The 20,618-nt window shown below is 47.3% G+C and overlaps 1 protein-coding gene across 3 annotated transcripts in view; it reads right to left on the reverse strand.

The window, feature by feature from the left end:
- Positions 1 to 20,618, reverse strand: part of RAI2 (retinoic acid induced 2) — a 60,727-nt gene that overhangs the window by 22,607 nt on the left and 17,502 nt on the right. The window contains exon 2 of one of the 3 annotated variants that reach the window (XM_035000269.1): positions 5,380 to 5,544. The exons of the other annotated variants lie outside the window; for them this stretch is intronic. The gene's annotated coding sequence lies outside the window, so the exon portion shown is untranslated. The remainder of the gene's footprint in view (positions 1 to 5,379; positions 5,545 to 20,618) is intronic. 3 annotated transcript variants of the gene reach the window in all.

Below are 20,618 nucleotides of genomic sequence, written 5' to 3' on the forward strand. Positions count from 1 at the left end.
CTGACTTCCGAGAGCCTCTGACTTCCCCCAGGAGAATAAGCAGATGAGAAGTTCTACGTATTTTCAAAGAGATGAATTCTGGCTGTTTCTGAATCCCCCCCAGGCTTCTCTCGGCCGGGAGGACTATTCTGAAAGTATGCAGACGGAGAGGGCTAATGGCAGTGCTTGGCGCAGGTAAGAACCATCTGCTTTCAGTTACTTCAGCTACGTCTCACCAGACCAAAGCAGCTCTGTCCAGTGGATGCAACCGAAGTGACTCAAACTGTTGGCTGAGAAGCCGGTGGATGACTCCTCGCTAAGCCCTCTGTCCCAAGCTGCTCCTCGCCATTGGGAAAGCGTCGGGACGCTGGCAGACCTCGCAGGTGCACCCTCACTCATCCGCCCTACTTCTCATATGAGAAAGAGAACACAGCGCGGAGGCCCAGCAAATCCAAACTGACTTGTAGAGAGGAGCCCTACTTGACGAAATAGGGCAGAGATGCCCCATGGACCCGCCTGGGGCAGGAGCAAGTTTCTTAATCTCTCTCTGTCTCAGTGTCCTCATCTGCGCAATGCCGATGCTAACAGTATTTATGCCTCAGCGTTGTTTGTCAAAGGGGGTAAGTGCTACCATGCAAGACATTTAGAATGTTCCTGGCACACAGTAAGCACTCAATAGGGGTTGGCAATTATTACTGATAAAGACAGGGAGGGGAGCCTGGGTGGCTCAGTCATTTAAGAGGCTGCCTTCGGCTCAGGTCATGATCTCAGGGTCCTGGAATTGAGCCCCGTGTCGGGCTCCTTGCTCAGCAGAGAGTCCGCTTCTTCCTCTCCCTCTCCCTCTGCCCTTCCCCCTGCTCCTGCCCTCTGTCTCGCTCACAAAAAAAAAAAAAAAAAAAAAAAAAAAAAAAATTTAAAAATCTTAAAATAAAAAGATAGGGAGCCAAAGGACCCTCACTGTGGAAGGCTAAATAATAAGGTGAGAATTTCATTTTATACTATAAATAATAAATAAGATGAAAAAGAGGTGGCTTTTCTTCTCAGCAGTTTTAAGCCTGGCAGGGTACTGGCTTTCCATGGCCCATGGTGGCCAAAATGTGCAGGGGGGCAGTAACTGCCATCAAATCTGAAGTGACAAGTATCAGGTCAAGAGCAGAGGCAGTTGGGGACCTGATGGAGGGTTTTCATTAGGCCAGACTCCCCAGGATAAAGGGTTGTGGAGGGACAATCAACTCAGGCTGCACAGCTTTGAAAGATCTGGATCCCCAGGCCACACCTAGACCAATAAAATTAGAATCTTCCACAGTTGGCTTGGGCATTAGGACTTGCTAGAGTTCCTCAGGTGATTCCAGTGTGCAGCCAGGGCTGAGAACCCCACCTCCAGGTCTGGATCCCCTTCCTCCCAACACAAATGAGGGCTTATCCTGGTCCGTCCTCAAGAGGCCCAAACACACAGCCTCAATTCTTTCCACGGAGACAGAGAAAACCCACCGAGCCCCATCGGGGGCAGGAATTGATTAGTATTTGTGTATGGGTCCACAGTGCCTGGGATACAGTCTCGGCACTGAATCAGTAAGTGAATGAATAGATAAATGAATGGATGGATGGATGGATGGATGGATGGATGGATGGATGAGTAAAAACAGCACCATAGCAAATGTCTGCTGGTATAGAAGTAAAATTAGTTAAAAAAAAAAAATCTCTGAAGGGCAATTTAAAAGCATTCATACCCACTGACCCAGAAAATCTACTGCTTGGAATCACCCCAAGACAATGCAGGCCCTGGCTGGATTTTCTCCCAAGTGCGTGCAGTTCTGATCGAAGAGAGATCGGTGGGCAAAAGAAGCGAAAGACTGGACTCTCCAGGGTGACCGTGCCCTTGGGACCCCACTGGCATGGGGAGGTGGGAGGAGGGTACCCTCCGACAAGGCCGATACTTGGTTTTCTTTCTTTAGGGTTTGGGATTTGCACACTTTCAGATGCGAACTCATCTTAGACCCCAGAGTGCAGTGGCGGAGGCACAAAGGACACTCTTCTAGATAGGAGCAAGATTACAGCAAAGGGCCTGCCAGCCAGCGCCTAAGGCATTACAAAGCCACAGGAAGGCAGTGCCTGATGCCTAATGTCAGGTTTTGAGCAGAGCAGCCCTCTTTCGGCCCCCACCTCCTCAGAAGGAGTTGACTGCAAAATGTGCCCCCATGTGGTTAATGACCAGATCCAATCCTGCCAGCCAGTAAGAACAAAGGTGCTAGCATTTTGGAGCTTTGTCCAACACACTGAACATGCATACTTAACATGAGGGAGTTAAAAACCTTCCCTTTCTGAAAATGGGATGGATTCGCCTTTGAGTCCATCTTGAAGACACAATACATTAGGGCGAATCCATTCGTCAAGAACCAAGGCTTGCCTCTCAGGACAGGGTCTCTACCACGCAGGTGATGGGGGACCTGCTTCGCTGTGCACGCGACAGCATAAAAACAATGGGACTCCGAACTAGGGGCTGGAATTAAGGGGAGCAAATTTTTCCAATATGCCTTTAAAAATTAGTCAAACTATCTCATCTGAAGCTATTAAATGTGTTTGTATGTGTCTGGACTTCTTGGTACTTAAGAGAAAATAGAATCATCTTTACATTTTAAAACATTCCCTGGGTAAGACCACTTAGTCCAGAAAAAATATTATTCTTGTGTTACAAAATCAAAGCAGCGTAGGAAAAAAAAAAAAAATCAAAGGGAATGATCAGTCAGGAAAAATGTCAGGGTTCCAAAATGCCGCGGGAGACCGCATAAAAAGCACGGTCATATTTAAGCTTGTGCTAAACATACTTTTTTCTACAGTCACTTTTCACCAAGTGTAAGTTTATATATGCTTTGTCAAATGCCTCTTTAAGGATTTACTCTGAGGGATTTTCTGCCATTCTGGGGCTTAAAAGTGCAGGCAAGGTTGAGGAGATGGGTGGACTTTGGAAGTGCAAGGCCACAGAGAGGACAGCCATCAGAACAGGGCACGGAGGAGGCTGGGGTCACCCCTCTGCATGGCTCACAGCTGGAAAATCACCAAAGCGATTGATGGTGGGCACACAGTGGTGGAGGACATCACCGCCACCACCATCACTGTGACCAGTGCAGCAAATCTTTCACTGAAGAGAGAATAACACCAAGTAATTCCCTGAAGACCCACAAAGCAGTGTAAAGAAATGTGATCGGATCATCGATCCCTTCAAATGAAAATGCCTATTACTTGGTAAGATCGTGTGTTCTAAAACCAAAAGACAGGGGGCGCAGCTGCTGCCCACTCCTTCATGGCAGCTGCTCTCGCGGGGGTCACGCTGACCCCCACGCAGCCAGATCCACGCAGAGAGTCTCTCGGCCCTCATCTTACCCATCCCAGCAGCATTCCACACAGCTGACCACTCCTTCCTTCATTTCAAACATTACACAGATTGTTTTACTCAGCTGCATAAAACTCGCCAATGGCTGCTCATCATACTTTAAAGTAAAAGCCAAGCCCTACAAAGCCCCTTCTGACCTGGTCCCACTTTAACCCTTTCCAATCCTGTCTCCTACCACTTTCCTCCTCCAACAGAATACTTCTTTTCCCGGAAGGAACTAAGCTCTTTCCTGCCTCAGGGCCTTTGCACTGGCCTTTTCCTCAGCTTGGAACGACCTTCCGCGGCTGGTTCCTTTACAGCCTTTGAGTCTCAACTCAAAATAGCCTCCTTAGAGAAGATTCCATGACCATCCGTAAGCCCCCACCTCCATCCAGTGATTCTCCCTCACATCAATCTCTGTGTGTCTTTCTTTCAGCATCTATCCCATTTGTAAATTATCTTTTTTCCCTCTGTTTATTGTTTATAGTCTGTCTCCCTCCATCCTGCCTGGAATGTAAACTCCTCCTCTGCCATGTTCACTGCAGTATCCCCAACAACTGGAATAATGCTCAGTCCACAGACAGTGCTCTATGAATATTCATTTGTAAGAAGGAAGGGAGAACAGAAGGGAGGGAGGGAGGGAAAGGGAGAAAGAGGGAAAGAGGGAGGAAAGAAGAAAAGGAAGGAAGGAAGGAGGGAAGGAAGTGCTTCACTGTCAGGCGGAATGTTGAGTTGACGGCAAGGTGAAGTCGCCTTCAACTGATGACGAGTAAGAAAGCACTGCATGTGGCACTAAGGTTGGATGGTGTGTCTGCTCCTCCGCGACCACGTATGAGAGCCCGGCCAGGACACTGCTCCTTACTAACGTCCCTACTCACTTACACACCTAAGTTACTGTTGGCTCGTGGCCGAACTCCGAGCCCCTGGAAGGTAGGGATGGGGCTTTGGTCAGCACCCAATAACATCTGGTGAATGGCTGTATTAACAGAGGTTCTCCATCCAGATTATTTACATTTTATTTACAAAACACTTCTACGAAGTACTTGTCATGTGCTGGTAGCCTTTCAAATGTTTATAAATATTCAATCCTCACAAAACCCTGCAAGGGAGATGCTATTAGTATTGTTACTTTACAGATGAAAAAAACGAAGCATGAAAAGAACGGGCGACTCGCTACTCGGTGGCAGAGCTGGGGTCCGAACGAGGCCACGGCACTGCACACTGCGGACAGGCGGAGGGAGGCGGCATGAAAACAGGGTAAATGGGAAAGCTGGGGCCTTACTCCTTAAAGGAACCCCAGGTGGTGAAGACTCACACTCAGTGGCCTGAGGGAGGGTGGGGGGAGTGGGGACTGGGGGGGTCCCGCCAGCATTTCCAACCCAGGGCTCCTCCCCCAGCCACAGATCTCTCCTTCCTTTCCTGTTGCTACCATAGCTCTCAACTGGTGCAATTCTGTCCCTGCTGCAAAGGGGACATTTGGCAACATCTGGGGGACATTTTTTGTTGCCACAACTCCGGGAAGGGGGTTTCTATTGGCAGCTAGTGGGTGGAGGCCATAGATCTATTAAACATCCTGTGATGCACAGGATAGTCCCAACGACCAAGAATGATCTCCTTCCAAATGCCAGCAGTGCTAAGGGTGAGTAACCCTGGTGGGGCAGAGACCACCTTTCATAAAGTTAATGAAAATGGTGGTGAGGCCAGCAAGGGAGGGTCCGTCTGGGAATCCCTGAGAAATGTCAGCCTGTATCCTGCTTCACCTCTCCAAGATCTCAAGGGCAGAAGGCTAGAGCCTTCCCTCCCACTGTTTCTCACTCCTGGCTCCTGGCACCAGGGCCTCTCCCTCCCACCGAGAAGCTAAGAGCAGCCCTGGCCCATATGGCACACAGCAGAGGCTGCTAATACCCAATTCCTGTGGCAGCTTCTTAAGATGCTTGGCTCAGAATTTGGTATTCCTCGAGCCCTTTTTCTTAATTACGTTCTACAGATGAAGGGAAACCCATGTATAATTCAGAAATGAGCGGTCCTACCTTTGATTGCTCTCAAGCATGCCAAATCAGAATAGAACTGTGCTATTTCTCCAAGAAGAGGATGGAGGTCTCTGGAGAAGTGAGTGGACCTTGTGAGCCCAGCTGCGGCTGAACCAGGTCTCCAAGCTGGACCCCACGGCAGCACAGAGGAAAATTTAAAATGCTCTTTAAAAAAAAAAAAAAAAAAAAAGATTTATTTATTTGACAGAGAGAGAGACAGCGATAGAGGGAACACAAGGGGAGTGGGAGAGGGAGAAGCAGGCTCCCCGCTGAGCAGGGAGCCCGATGCGGGGCTCGATCCCAGGACCCTGGGATCATGACCTGAGCTGAAGGCAGATGCTTAACGACTGAGCCACCCAGGCGCCCCTAAAATGCTCTTGACAGATGATTAAAAAAAAGAAAACTCAGGATCAGATTTGGGGTAGAAGAGAGTGGGGCAACTAGGTGGTGTAGAAAATTCTGAAGGCCCAGTTGAATGCTGGTTCTGCGACCTGGGACGATCACCCTGCCTTTCCCTCTTGTGATATGGGGTTTGCGACATCCCCACAAAGATGCTGTGAGGGTCAGCAGGGGATGTTGTAAAAGGGCCTCTCGCGGTGTGTACATGAGAGTAGAGCCTTGTCCAATTTCTGTTTGCTCACCCACCGACCTTCATCCTTTTATTCTCTTTTCGCCATTTATCCTTTTATCCATCCTGACACCCGAGGGATCCAAAAGCTATTTACGGCTCCAGCCCACCAACCCAGGAGCAGTCAGCTGTCCTGAGCACTCAGTAGAATAATAAGAAACAAAATCAGCCTTAAGAAGCACTGTACGTGACTTGATTTGAAGTCATTTGAAGGAATCATAGTTGACTGGATTTTAAAATTGGGCTTCAGCTAATGAATAAACCTACAATCCGGAGTCAATGGCATTTGCCAAGATGCTGTTTCGTGGCCATCTGTGTGGCAGGAAACTGTCTGGGATGGTATGGATAGGATCCTGTCCAGAGAAATGGACCCGGCCAGCAGTTCTCAAACTGGGCTAATCATCAAAATCCCCAGAAGGAAGGTCACTTTCTGAGAGTTAAACTATGAAATGAGCTAAGAGCAAAACAGAACCAGGCATTGTCACCCCAGAGAGATAGATGGACCCTCAGTCAAAAAGACCAACCATAACCTGATTACAAGTACTAATAACGTGCCTGAAGACAGAATGACTCTGTCACAGGGGTGGTCGGCTCTGGCAGCACAGGAAAGGGGGTATCAGCAGCAGAGACAGACCGTGCCCTCCCAAGCAGTACCCTCTGTGTGCTCTTTGAGCACACGGATCCTCTGCCCGACACCCAAGAGCCTGACTCAACGCATCTGACGGCGTCCAAGGCTGCGCAGGTCCCAAACTCCCCCCAGGTGATCGTAAGGTCAGTGGAATTGGACTTAGGAACGCCTTGGCGAGATTTCTAAATTGTGTGCAGCAGTTTACCAAGTGCCAGGCACTAACCCGTGATCCTTAAATCGTTTCCAAAATCCCTAACCAAGATATTTCCCGAGCATTGTTTGAAGATGCATTTGCTTTTACATCGAAGAGAACATTCTTAGATGCGAGATTTGTTTTCCTTCCAGCAAGATGCTCTACATCACTACTACCAATTAGGCAAGCTCATCTAAAAGCTTTGAATCCGGGGCGCCTGGGTGGCTCAGATGGTTAAGCGTCTGCCTTCGGCTCAGGTCATGATCCCAGGGTCCTGGGATCGAGTCCCGCATCGGGCTCCCTGCTCAGCGGGGAGCCTGCTTCTCCCTCTGCCTCTCTCTGTCTGTCTCTTATGAATAAATAAAATCTTTAAAAAATAAAAATAAAAAAAAATAAAAGCTTTGAATCCGTACTTGTGAAATGCCCCCTTTGCCCATCCAATTTTATGTCTACACAGTGCAGCGGCTGGTCGTACCGTTCCTTTTATGAATTCCACTCTTGTGAATGTATTTCCAAAATTGTTTCAGAATCTCTTTGTCTGGGAAAGCCAGGACTGCTGGTTTTAATAAGAGCATGGTTTAAACATAGTTATCCAGGTCACTGGGATTTCATGGCTTCCCAGAACACAGCACACAGCACCCAGGGTACCTTTTCTTTTTAAAACAAAGACTACCCCACCCAACTCCACCCTTTCATCTTACAGAAAGATTCCCTCCCTGCTGCTTTCTGCACAAATGTTTCTTCAGAAAGAGAAACCTGGCTTAAGAGAATGAACATGAAGTTAGACCAAGTGAAAAGCAAGTCCTGCCTCTGGGTAAAGCTCATCAGCATCGCAAAGTGACCCACGGCAGCAGCCTGCAAAGTGGCGAGCACCTACTAGGTGCTCAATCACTAACCGAATCCAGTCCATTATTTCACAGAACGCCTGCACCACCATTTAAGAAAACCCAAACAAGAATTCTCCAAACAACTGAGACATTCCATAGAGTTCACATCTGAGAACCGTGTTCTATTACGTAATCAACAAAGTAAAAAGAATTTTATTTTTAGCTACTGAACTTCACAGGGAAGATCCAAGTCCTATTTAAACTTCTCTTTCATCCCTAACCTTCAAATGACACTCATATGATTTGCTTTTTCAATTTGTTTTTTTTTTTTAAGAAAAGACTCAAAGATGGCCTCGAGCATATTTAAAACAATACAAAACAACAAGAGAAATAAACCAGATGGCAAAATATCATAAATCTGGACAAGCATGTTGAACGAGCTACAAAGGAAGGCATTGTCAAACTGTAAAGGAAAGAGGCATTTCTTTCCTCACGGCTACGTCTCCATTATTGCTTCCTTGCTTGTGAAAGAAAGCTCGGAGGTCGTCTAGGGGAGGGTGTCATTGTCCCCCCTTAACCTGTCACAAGCAAGACTTAGAACGAGCTGTGTGATAATTGGGAACACCCAAAGAGTCAGTGCTCAGAGTAGGTGGGCAGTGCATGGCTACCCATGCAATAGAAGAATAATGCTTTGGATGGATCATCTCTGTTATAACTGCACAAAGGCAAAGGTAGGGACAGAAGAAAAACTGGACCCAATGCGTATCCGCGCTGTTTCTAACACATAATGAAAACCTTTCTCTAGAAAAATCCTCTACCCTTATCTTTTCTACAGACATCAGTGAAAGGTTACACCTTATAGAAAGGCCACTGGCACCCTCTAGGCTGAGGAATACAAGAAAGAGACTCTAAAATTCAAGACTCGTCCTGCTTGGCTATCTTTGACACTGGGCTAAATTTCAGACCTTCCCCTAGAGAGAAGGGCTTTAGTTTCGGGGGATTTGTTTTGTTTTGTTGGCTGTATGTGATGGCTAGGTGGAAAGTAAAATATTTAGGGGCACTAATGTCAACAGGTATCTGTGAAATGAATGAGTGAATGAACGTGCTTTGGGTAGCCTTTCAGATCTTACAACAGCTGCCATATACTTCTAATGCATTAAAAAGGCTTTTTGGGGCGCCTGGGTGGCTCAGTTGGTTAAGCGACTGCCTTCGGCTCAGGTCATGATCCCAGAGTCCCGGGATCGAGTCCCGCATCGGGCTCCCTGCTCAGCAGGGAGTCTGCTTCTCCCTCTGACCCTCCTCCCTCTCAGGCTCTCTGTCTCTCATTCTCTCTCTCGCAAATAAATAAAAAAAAAAATCTTAAAAAAAAAAAAAGGCTTTTTTTTTTTTTTAAACCAACAATAACTGGGCCTCTTAGGCAAGAGCACATGTCGGTTAGTTTTAAATACTTAGAGGAGTACATGCTGTTCTGTTGTAACACAACACACAGAGAATGTGGCACTAACTTTTCGCTCCTATAGCCCTGTTTACAAACGTGGACTTAAATCTGGCTACTTTCTTGTCACCCCCGATCCCTACCCTGTTTGTTCCACCACCATTCTGAATGCATCAGAGTTTGCTCTAAATTGCTTTTCTGAGCAGGTCTAGAACTTTGTGGATATGCTAAGGAGATAAAGAACCGGTAGCGGATTGTCTTCCCCACCTGCTTCCACAAGCCTCCGGTATTTTCCCAATTAAGCGCTCATCGCCTTATTATCTCTATCAAAGCCAGCACTGCACCGGCTTGTAATCACTTCCTTAAATCCCACCTTTCTCTCTAGAGGATGTACTCTGGAAGCGGGGCAGGGATCGTGCTGCCTTGTTGATTACCGTTCGGACCCCGCAACCTTGCAAGGTGCCTGCTGTGTGATGGAAGTTCACTGACATTTGTTAAAGGAATGCAGATAAGTGAGTGTGAAAAGGCGACCAACCTTTAGGGTGACCAACCATCCTGGACTGAGGGGCTCTCCAGGACCCGAGACTTTCAGTGCTCAACCGGCAACAGTCCCAGGCTGACCACGGGCAGGTTAAACGTCTTACCCTCTCCCTTCACTTCCACACCATCAAACGCGGCTTGCAGACCTGCCTTGCCCAGAAGTTCCCAGCCCTGCCACACCTGTATGTACAGCTGCTCGCCTTACCCATTAGCTGGAGGGAGGGGGTGGCCTTCTAAGATGACAACCCTTTGAGCACCGTTTCTGCCCCATGACAAATGCCTCCCCGAGCCGCACTGCCTGGTCAGCTTCTTTGTGAGAGATAAGAATGGTTGCTTTATTTCCCAGACTCAGAAAATGGGAAGGTGTCAGAATGATCAGGAAGGATGCCTAAATTTAAACTGTGTCCCTGAGTCCGCCCAAAGGTGGGCATGGTGCCAGATACACAGGCACTCCCGAGGGAAACGCCTCCTCTCCCTTCCTAGCTGCCTTCGAACCCCGCCCCCCCGCCCCAGGCCCACCTTCCCATCTGTTGCCACGCTACCTAGACATGACTGGCCGTAGGCCCTGCTCACCTCTCTCTCCTCCCTCTCAGGGTTAAAAGAGGCAAGGTGATGAAGCGGCCTCCTTGCCCCACAATTCTGTGGGGAATGGGATGAGGGAATATGGGGCTGGCTTCATTCTCAGTGGAAGAAGACCCAAGACAGTCCCCTCATTCAGGATATAGGACACTTGCTTATACAATAGTGAGTGCATTTTGCCACCTGTTTGAAACAAGTTCACCTGGGGGTGCATATCGTCCTTGCTTATTTCCATGATGCCCTTCTAAAGACTTCTAGAAACAGAAGTTAAAACTAAAGGTAACAGGGAAACCAGAAACAACCCAACATCCATCAATAATACACAGGTTGTGCTATCCTCATATAATGGAATATTACAGAGCAGTAACATAATGAATTACTGATATGTGGACGAATTTCCCATTAAGTGAAGGAAAACGGACACAAAAGGACATACTGCATGATACACTTTATATGGAGTTCAAAAATAGGTAACAAAAACCGTTAGAAGTCATGGCAGTGGTTACCTTGCGAGGAGAGGGGCAATTATATTCATTGGGAAATGAACTTTTTGCAAGACGGAAATGTCCTATATCTTGATTTAGATGGTGGCTATACAAATGCACATAATGGCAAAAACTGATTAAATGGCACATTTAAGATTAGCTTTTAATTGACATATAAAATATGTCAAGTGAGTAGACATACTTTATGTCAATTAGAAAGTAAAACAATATTGTATGACAACTCTACTTCAATTAGAAATTTAAAATAATAAAACTTCATGTGTGGATGGCAAAACAAAAACAAAAATACAAAAAGAACAGAGGAGATAACTCGCTTAAGCCTGATCCGGCAAGCCCTGCTGTTTCACCCCGGGAAAGCGCTCCTACCTCCTCTCTAAGTACATTACTCTACCTACCTGCTTTGGCTGTCAAATTAAATTAGATGAAACTGAGTGGGGTAGTGGTTCAATCTCATTTGTTAAATGTATGCTCGACAAAGGCAATGCTGTCAATCTCAATGAAATTAGGGTCTGTCAAACGAAGGATCTGATTTTTTCTTTTCTTCTTCTTTTTTTTTTTTTTTTAATAAAAAACAGCTTTCTGCATTTAGGACCCACTCTCAAATATCTTTCCAGCAGCTGTATCTCTCAGCTGACTCGTCAAGGGCAGGCACCCAGCCAGCTGTTTGCTGGATTCGACTTCCCTGTACATGATCATTTCAAAGGTCGTGTATATGTTAATTTACTACCTGGTTGTTATTTAAGAGGATTTTATGACATCATTTTATGTTGATTTATTCCTTCTCCTCCTCTAGGATATTCCAATAGTGGGGTAGCTCTGGGTGAGTAGGAGACTTCAAAGAAATCACTGTTGTCATTTTTCAAATTAAACATGAACACACACAAGCAATATGTTTTGGTCAGACATGATTAGGATTGCCATTGTCTGCAACCGGAAGAAAGAAGTGGTCTAAAGAGAAACTGTTCATCTTAAAAACTGAAGAAAAGAAAAAAGGAGAGACAGCAAGCAAGAGAGACACCCACAGCATGCCCTATCTAAATAACTGACAGTAGCAATGCCATTTGGTGAATTTGACAATGTCTAGGTCTTAATAGTTTGATTCCATTTGCTTTTTCCTGGGGCCAACCTAAAGGCTTAACTGTTTTATTGTAAGGCTATGCAGTTTCATTTTCTATGGGTTCTGCACAGCCAACAGTATCCTAAAGCGCGAAATAACAGGGAAGAGGTCCAACAGCAGGAGGAGGAAGAAGGAAGTTTGGGAGCAGGTGCACCGGCCAAGCCGAGGCCGCTTCTGGGACGGGAGGCCGGATGGCCCAGGATGTGGGCGGCCATCCCACGGGAGGAGTGCACAAGAGGGAGGGAGAGGTGCCGGGAAAGGGCAATGGCAGAAGGCCGCGGGCAGAGGCGACCCGGAGGGGTCAGGCCCTGATAAAGGTGCTCCCTGTCCCCGGGCAGCAGCACCTGAGGTGTGACACCTCGGCCACACGCGCTGGCTCCCGCCGCGGAAGAGAATGACTCAGGCTTGAGAGCGGCAGTGAGTGATCACCATTGTTCTTCTGCTCAAATGTCACATGCAGGCGCCCTGCACGCTGCCATTCAGAAATCTATTAGCCGCCGAGCGAAGTCAGGAACTTCCCTGACCTACTTTTACCAGACAGGGGAGGCTTCTCATTCTGCAATCAGTGAAACAGCAAAAACGATTAGAAAATGCGTGTGGTGGTGTGCCGATCAAGCCAGGCAAATATAGCCCTGGGGAAGGATTAATAGAATGTAACTTAAACAGCTTGTATGCTTCTAAATATGTGGGGTGGTGAGGAGAACCAGACAGAAGGGAGTCAGTCCTCAGAACCCAGAACACCTGGCTCCACCATCCCGACCGATCCTGGAGGAGCAAATCCATCTGTGCCCTCAAATCCCCCCCAACACACACGCACACGCATGCACACACACGCACATGCACGCACGCACTGCCTCAGCTGTGCCCTCCCCACTGACGAACCACCACCTGCACCTGCAGGCTGACAACCTGCCCTCCCCAAATGCTGGAGGCCTGCGGATGCCCCAGCCCCACGGAGATAGGTCCGTGTGTTTACTCTTCCAGAACCACAAATTCAAACTCAAATCATCAAGTGCTATAGCTGATGACAGCCCTCTGCCCCAAGCCCCACCTTCCCTATGTTCCCCTGCTTAACTTCTGTGGGAAAACACCCCTCCAAGCAAAGATTAGAAAGACACTGGGCAAAGTGCTCTGTGCATTGATTCTTCTCCCCAGAACGATTCATTTTAGAATTCTTTTCAAAATGTTCACACCTACATCACAGCCACATTTTGGAAAACCAAAAACAGAAGGAAAAAGTCATTCAGGACTCACATGCCCCCAACAAATCAAAATGACTTGTTTGGTTTTATTGTTTTATTTTTTCAGGAAACAACCTATCATGGCAGAGACATAATTTTTGTCCTTTCTTCTTCACATTCTATTTTACAATAAGCCATTTACCTCAGGGCTACAGATTAGCTTCTTGCAATCTCCTTAAAGAGTAATGCCCACCCCCCATCCCACTCCCACCCCCGGTGGGGGTCTTCAATGATTTCATTAACCCACACCTTCCTGTAGGGTCACGTCCATCGTACGCAGTATTGGGAGCGACACTGCCAGGGAGCAATGGGACGAAGGCCGTCTGTCTTCACTGCGGCTTGACAGTTAAATACTATTTGTAACTGTCCTCCCTTGGGGCAGCCACGGATCCCAAACTTCCCCACAGCAAATATAGCTGGCAGTGGCCTTGCTAAACCCCCGAGTGGATGATGCAAAAGGTGCCATGGAATTTGCAGAACTCCCAGACAGAATCAACGTATGCGCCAAAGAGCATTTTTCTTGGGGAGGAGCACGGCTTTGTCTGGGAAGCCCGCAAAAGCAGACCCTGAGACAAAGACTCAAGTGCAGACAGTTTGTGTAGGAGAGGGTCCCAGGTAGCTCCAGCGTGGGGGTGGGGAAGTGAGCCCAGAAGGGCAGGTAGCCATTCAAGCAGGTGCCTGCTATGGGCAGCCAGGGCTCAGTTCTTCTGCGAGTTAACCTCAGAGCTATCCCTGCCAAGAGGGGAGGGGTGGTTAGCTGGGGTGCCCATCTCCCAACTCCACTGTGGCACTGCTTAGGGGCTGCCTGTGGGGGCAGAAACACCAGCACCTCTTGCCTGCCCAAGACCTGTGCCAAGCATGCTTCCAGGGCCAGCACGAACATCTTGTGGCCGAGAACCGAAGAGGGTGGCAGTGAGTGCACAGGCAGGTGGAGTGAGTGCCAAGGCCACGGGGTCAGTCCCCAGAGCTTCCTTAGAGAGAAGGTCAAGGGTTTAGGTGCTACAGACACCAAAGAGTCTGAAAATGACCACCATGTGGGTGCAACCCCGTTTGTTCCTCTTTCTTTTTTTTTTTTTTTTTAAGATTTTATTTATTTATTTGAGAGAGAGAGAGAGCACATGAGACGGGGGGAGGGTCAGAGGGAGAAGCAGACTCCCTGCCGAGCAGGGAGCCCGACGCGGGACTGGATCCCGGGACTCCAGGATCACGACCTGAGCCGAAGGCAGTCGCTTAACCAACTGAGCCACCCAGGCGCCCCTGTTCCTCTTTCTTCACTCCCTGAAATCCATCCTGGTGTCCCAGGGTCAGGCAAGAGGCCAGAGTTTCCCAGAGTCTGAGCTCCCTCAAGGTAAACTGGGCGTCTTTCCAAGTTGTGTGCACCCAGCCTTACTGGGACTCCCAATGGGAAAATCTTGGCGTTGGAGCCCAAATCACAAGCCATAGAGTGCGGTAGCCAGTGGCCGTCCCAATGGCCCCAGTTTACCCCCAAGGAGTCATTTTTACACTGGGAAACCTGGCTTCATACATACTGCAATCCTCAGAGATGACGTCTGTTTTGCGCCACTCTCCCCCATGTTATGCCCTTTTCTCCCAAAGGAAGGGAAGTAGTCAGATTCAAGACAAGCCGCTTCCAGTCAACTGCTTCATTCTGCTGGGAAACTTGCTGGAGTAAGTTGGGGGCTTTGTTGTTGTGTGATTTTTGCAAGCTCTATCTTTGTCAAATGTTATCATAGGCAACATTAAGACAGCTCTACATGTGGCCACCAAAAGACTTGTTCAAGAACGTTCGTAGCAGCTTTATTTGCAATAGCCCCAAACTGGAAACCACCCAGATGTCCGTCAGCAGGAGCATGGATAAACAAACTGCTGATACACGCGACAACACGGACGGATCTCAGAAGCATTGTGCTAAGTGAAAGCAGCCAGGCACAAAAGACCATATACTGCATGGTTCCATTTCTATGAAATTCCAGAAGAGACAAAATTAATCTATGGAGACAGAAGTCAGAATTGTGGTTGTCTTTGGGGGATATCTACTGGGAAAGGGCTCGAGGGAGCTTTATGGGACGCTGGAAATGGATTCTATTTTGAACTGAGAGGTAGTCACATGGGTGTATCAGCACTTAAGATCTGTACGCTCCGTGCACCTTTAACTGTATATATACCCCAATAAAAAGTAAAATAGAAAAATAAGTAAAAAGGGTAATAAGGTAAAATAAGATAGCTCTAGAGAACACGGCTGCCTTCTCTCTAAGTCTGCCAGGTAATGAGATGATCGGCGGAACCTTAAGGGTTTCCCTAGAGCTTGGCTCCCTAAGGGAGAAAATGGTCAAGAGGAATACAGGAGGCAAAACTCAACGTGAGCAGCGTAAAGCCTCTGGTAGGCCACATGGGGGCCTCGGGGGATTTAATCAGCGCCCCTCACCCCTTCAGACATATCCACACACTCGCACACATCCACTGTCACACACACAGCCCTACACACATCACGCGTTCACTACCCACGACATATATACATCACATGCGCATACACGACCACGGAAGGCAGCTCTTCTCGAAGGTTCAGCTCTCAGTGTGCCAGCACTGTCTGGGTGAGTAATCATCTCCCTCTTCCCACTGCCAACCCCCGCCACTGTCATCATCCTCGCCATCATTCTGCCAATATCCCTCATGCGCGGGGACATCTCAGAGCTCACACAGCTGTGCCCACGGACAGAGACATCTGCGGGCAACCGCCCGCTCGCCCCGAGAGCGGTCCAGGCACGTCAGGTGTACGCCTGGTTCCGAGGACTGAGTGTCCCGCAACCTTCAGCTTCAGCCCTAGCAAGAACCTGGAGTGACACCCATACACCTTCCTCCTCTTTCTCTCTGGCCTACTGGCCACTGGCCCCTCTTCTGGAAGGAAGCCTTGCTTCACTCCTTAGTGTGGGCCAGTGTCTTCCCTGGGGCGCAGATCAGCGCCGGCCTTCCCGACAACACTGCTCTCGCTGCAGGGCGCTGCAGAGAGACCAGCGAAGAGCGTGAAGGAGCATCCCCTCCAGCTGGGACGCCAGGGCCTCCTTACTGTTAATCTTTGCCACGGCACGGAGCCTTTCTGCAACACTTTGAATGAGAGTCTAGAAGCCCTTTCTTCCACTGCTCTTTGTTACCTTGACTTGAAGAACTAAACCCATCGAGCCCATTTCAGTATCTGTTGACCATCTGGACTTTCTGCAGCAATAGGTGTCCACATTTGGAGGACAGTGACACATGCCTGTTGGCGCGCTCACCATTGCCCTCTTAGGATTCTACCCTAGAGATACACACGAGCATGCTGATCACAGCTCTTGCGCGTTGTAAAGACTGGAAACAACCTGAATGACAACCGAGAGGAAACTGGTTAATTACCGCAGCTCGTTACACAGACTAGTTACCCGTACTAGTTGTTGCAAAGGATGACACAGAATGGTATGTCCTGACGTGGAAATAATGTCCAAGGAAATTATTTAAGGGAAAAATAAGTAACAAAATCATGTGGCAGGAGAGAATATGAATTTTCTATACACAAAGTGACCTAATTTTTGTTGACTGGGTGTATAGGGTAAGAACTTTCAGAATAAAACCAAGCTTGTACCAGTTTTCTCTGATAAGCTTACGGAGGGCTGTTCCTTTCTCTGTTACGGAAATGTCGATGTTTTCATTTTTAATATGTCACTTTTTCCGTTCAGAAATACAAGATGAGAGACTAAAATGTTTTTTTCTAAGGGCCCATCACTGGCTCCTCACCCATTCTTTTTAAAATCTCGGGTTATAGATACTCAGAGGCAGCTGGACCTCGAAGCCAGGTGGACTTGGATGAAATAGCGGGTCCAGCATTTTCCAGCTGTGGGCCCTCGGTATGCGACCACCTTATTGGGCCTTCTTGTCCTCCATTATCAACATGCCTCAATTCCACCCTCTGTGCCAACCCTGGAGCCACCATGGCGGACAAAATACTCACCCCCTTCCCACTTGGAGTTGTAGCTATAGCTGTAAAATGAGGGCGACTTTGTAGGTCTACTGAGGGGATTATTATTAACATAAACAATTCCTGGCACATAAAAGGCCTTTGAAAACTGTCCAGCTACTTTTTTTTTTTTTTAAACATCCAAGGAGTATGACTTTGTTAAGGTAGGACAGGCTGCCTAACAAATTGCTTCAAGCTTATTTCTTGTTTCTGTAACAGTCTAAGGTGGGCGCTCCAGATGAGGCACTTCTATTTCATGCAATGATCCTCCCCAGGCAGAGAAGGCTCTGCCACCTTCCAAGGTTACCCTGGGACTTTGCTCCACCCCAGACAGCCAGCGGATGAGCAAAGAGCACGGAGGAAAACCTGGAAAGCCTTTCTGCTCGGACCAGAGTACGCACATCATTTCCACTCCCATCCTATCAGGCGGAACCCAGTCACATGGCCACAGTTAAAGCGGCAAGGGAGGCTGGGAAATGTAGTCTGGGAAGATGAACAAAACAGGTGTGGGGGACTAACCAGCAGGTGCTGCCATGGTCAATGAGAGGAGGAAACACATCTTGGCGACTATGTGTTTGTGTATTTATTTGTGTGCAGCCTACAAAAAGCCAACGTTCAAGGAAGTCTTTGCTCTGAGAAGTTCTGAAGCTCTTCTTTGCTGAGCTTTTAGTTTTCTGGAGGAACTCTAGGAAGACATCTTTTTAAACCTTTCTTTTTTTTACTATCAAGGTTATCCTGCCACCATCTGAGATATTACTAAAAAAACAACACCAGCCCCCAGCTCTGACTTTCACAAGATTTGAGATGCTGTCAAAAATAAATGCCAACTCATCAGATTCTGTGTGAAAGAGATGCCAACACACATATAACTCAAACTAAAAGCTGCAGACAGGAGCTTTGCTGTGCACACATTGTCACTCCTCTTCTCCTAAGGAACCTGATCTGCCAGCCAACGAACCTATGGACTTGGTGGTAGGAACTAAGAGGGAATATCCTCCCCCACTTAAGCTGGCACTTCTCAGAACCAATACTTACGTGTCTATCTATCAGAAGCTCACATTTTAATGCAGACATTCAGAAGGCTAGAGACTGAACTGTATGGTTTGGTGTGCTTTTGTCATCTAGGAGATGGCAGAAAGCCCACAGATAACCGTTGAGATAAGGCAAGATGGGTACAAAATGATACTACTCATTCATTCAGTCATTCATTCATTCGACAAATACATATTGAGTGGCTCCTCGGTTACAGCGCTGGGGGTCTCCGGCTGAGGATACCAAGATGGAATGTGCATTCACTGCACAGAGAGTCAGCTCTGCGGATACACAATTACAATGCAATGAGCCCCGTGTGGCAAGGGAAGTGCATGCGACAGCAGGGGGGAGCGCAGATTACTAGAAAGATCACCTGATTCTTCGCCATTTCTGATTTACTTGGCACAGAAGCATAAAGTAACCCATTAGAAACTCTCCTGTACTCATCAGATGACACAACTGGAAACGCGAAAAGAAAATGTCCAGGACCCCCAAGGGCTCTTTATTTATGCTGTGATTGGAGAGAGACGCAGGAACAATGCCACTAGATCTTGGATCCCTTCTGGGGACCAGGCACCATGCATACTTGACATTCTCCTTGCCAGGCAAGTCTCACCACTGCCCATTTGCCGCCCAGAGAGATGAAGACACGTGCCCCATTATGTAGTGATCTGAAGACCTGGGAATTTGGTCTGTTTGACTCGAGGCTGGGTGCTTCACCTCTCACTGCCTCCCCACATGGAAATTCAGGGAAAGCAGCCCCAGCAGAGAGCAGTGGAACCTATGGCTTCACTGGACTTCTTGGGAGAGGCAGCAAAGGAAGGGGGAAAGAGGTTGGCCTCAGGAGTCAGTGCTCATGTCCTGGACGTCATGTGAGGATAAAGTCTCACCATTCGGTCATTGCTTCAACGGTATTTCCTAAGCAATGGCTGGGTGCCAGGTGCTGTTCTAGGTGCTGGGGATATGGCAGTGAACGAGACTTGGTGGGGAGTGTGGGGGGACAGTGAAACAGGGAGGAGTGAATATCCCGAAAATTTTTGTCACACACGAGACGTAGTAAAATAGATACCTTTTCATTCTTGATGTTAATAACTACAGAAATGTATGTTAACAGAAGTCTGGGGGGAGGGGGAAGCCAATTGGTGGACTATACCTTCCAAACTCCTGGAGAAGAGAAAGGAGATACGTACAGGCAAAAAAGACTTTTAAGGATAGGAACCTAAGTCATTGATAGTGGTGATCTCTGGGTGGCAGGATTACAAATGGTACTTATTCACTTCTTGTTGCCTTTCTAAATTTATAAACTTCCTCAAATAAGTATGTACTACTTTTATTATCATAGAGAAACAAAATCTACTAAAATGTCAAAGAAAAGAAAACTCCAAAGAACCAGAACCTTCCTGTCCTGGCATTTAGGCAGCAACTGACAAGTCAGCCAGACAGGGCGATGCCTCACTCCAACAGTCACGCCGAGCGATATCTTATTTCAACACACTGCCTGATTCTTTCAGAATTCACTCATAGGGGCAGCTGCAGGAGGAAATACACACTCATCACTGAGATATTAAGGACTGAATCCTGAAGCTTAATTTTTCACTAGGGCATTGTGCCATTTTTCAATTAAGATAGGTTTTTTTGTTTTGTTTTTCTGAAAAGTGCTGATGTGTAAAACCTCATTTCCTTCCTTAGCACAACTGGCCTACAGATTTTATTTTTAATTGACTTCCACGTGCTCCTAAGAGTGGCAGAGAAACTGGGCTGGTGAGCTGCGTTTTGCCACAGTGTTCCTGGTGCTGGAAAGGAAACTGCAGCTCTGTGAGAACAATGCTTTGGAAAAATCTGTACAACCTAGTCGAACACACCTAAGGTTTGTATGAAAGGGCAGGCATTACTCACGGCGGCTTTGACAGTGAGAACGGAGACTAAAAAGCCAGCCAGCCCTTCAGTAATGAATGTGCCTGGATGAACTGGCCAGGTCTAATTTAGAAGCCAAGGAAGAATGGTCTAATAATGCCTCCATACAGTGGATTCATTGCATTATCTTTTTATTCAAAGCGTTCTCTGTGTTTTTGAATAAACGAAGATTCCCACCACCCCCTCCCCCAAATCTAGCAATAAAAATACCCTCACTCAAACCAACAGGGTCTGTGAGGGGCTTAGGTTCTTAACATAAGATTCTGTTTCCGGCTAGAAATATTGTTTCAGAAAAAGCAGAAGCAATGATAGAAGGACCACAGGAAACATCTGTGTATACAAACAGGCTAGCTCACTAGGAATAAAAATGCATTATGCATCACGAAGATCTAAATATTTTTATTAACATAGTTTGCTAAGCAAGAACTGAGAAATAAGGTTCCCTAAAGAGTCCCCCATCAAATGCTTTCTTCAATATTTCATCTTATTCTTAGGAGAGAAGTAACTCTGAAATCTTATCTTCAATTTTAGCAATGAGTTTTCTATTAAAAGTTATTTCTTTTCCATCTCAGGCTGAGCAAAGCTCTGGGCCAAGGGGGTTAGGGAATTTGTTT

Source organism: Mirounga leonina, unplaced genomic scaffold, assembly GCF_011800145.1.
Source record: "Mirounga leonina isolate KUSES-001 unplaced genomic scaffold, KU_Mleo_1.0 Mir_101595, whole genome shotgun sequence".
In the NCBI taxonomy this organism is placed as follows: domain Eukaryota; kingdom Metazoa; phylum Chordata; class Mammalia; order Carnivora; family Phocidae; genus Mirounga; species Mirounga leonina.